Source organism: Penaeus monodon, chromosome 32 (genome assembly GCF_015228065.2).
Source record: "Penaeus monodon isolate SGIC_2016 chromosome 32, NSTDA_Pmon_1, whole genome shotgun sequence".
NCBI lineage: Eukaryota > Metazoa > Arthropoda > Malacostraca > Decapoda > Penaeidae > Penaeus > Penaeus monodon.
The window spans coordinates 37,023,857-37,025,204 of NC_051417.1; positions in this window are offsets into that span (position 1 = coordinate 37,023,857).

The window sequence follows — 1,348 nt, forward strand, 5'->3', positions numbered from 1 at the left end:
TTAAGACGAGGAAAGTGTAATGAAAGAGAAAGGCACAGGAAAGGGTATTATGGGAGGGAAGAGACGCCATAAGTAAGAGACGGTTTAATCCGAAAGCTTCAACCGTGAGCAGTCCCTGGCACATGATAATGAGAGTGTGGCCACAACACGCGTGACTTACATATCACATGAGGTGGGGAGCCAAAAATGAATATGGACTAAAGACGAAGGGAACTGACTGGAAGGACGGCCATGATAACCAAGAGCGAGAGTGAGAGCAGACCACTTTTCTTGCGAGAGGGACAAGGCAGTGATGAATTAGGAACTCCTCTGTGATCTCCGTTCGCTGACGACGCGCTGTTAATGAGATTTATTATGCAGTATCATGACTCGGGAGAAATGGAGCCGTTTACATGTACCTGCGCGTCTATATTAGCTTTGATTCATTTTGCATTCATCAGTTGCTTGTTTATTAATTCATCACACTTCCATTAGTGTTGCTGTTCTCTTGAGGAGAGAGATAGCAGTCTGAGTTGGTTTGGAGTTAAGCTTTGCACTCTGAACTCGTTTAAAAGTTGGGTCTTCCATCCTTTTCTCCTTCGACGCAGGGAAGACCTCCACTAAGCAGTCCCAGCGATCGCTTTTGGTATCAATTTCTTTGTTAATGTTTCGTGCGAAGGTCGGGGGGATCGAGCGCCAATGCCGGTTGGAGTGAATGCCTTTGTGCCGATTTTCTCATATTAAGGATATCATTTTTTTTCTTTTCTTTGATGGTTTGGATGAAAAAAGACCATTATTTCCTCAACTCCCATCTCTCCCTTTCAACTTTGTCTGTCTTTGTCTGTCTGCCGCTCTTCCTTTCCTCTCTCCCTCTTGTTCTTTGCTTGGCCAGGATCATCATCTTTCATTCCGTCAGCAGAACTTGCTTTCTCCCTCTTGTTAAGTCGCGTTCAGCTGAGTCGCCGCGTGGCTCCGTCCGAACCGCCGTCAGCGTGTATCGACAAGTGCTTTTCGCCGCGACTTGACGCGCTGCAGAAAACGCTCCTTCTCAAAACTTCGTCGTGCATTGGCAGGACCTCGTCTTCTCTTAAACACGTTTAAACTATTGTGTATGATGTAGATTCTGCCAGATAAATGAAGGAATCCGTGTTTGGTTACACACACGGATACACAGCAAGGGTAAGGAGGAAGAAATGAAAATGAAATTGAAAGTAGATTTTAGGAAAACATCGTCAAAACATTGTGCATGGTCTCTGACGCTGCACATGGCAGGATTTTTTTTTTTTAAGATGGTAAAATAAAAAAGGAAACCAACAAAGAGTACTGCAAGAAATATGGGAGGAATGGCAATAGTTTTACGCATTTCTTT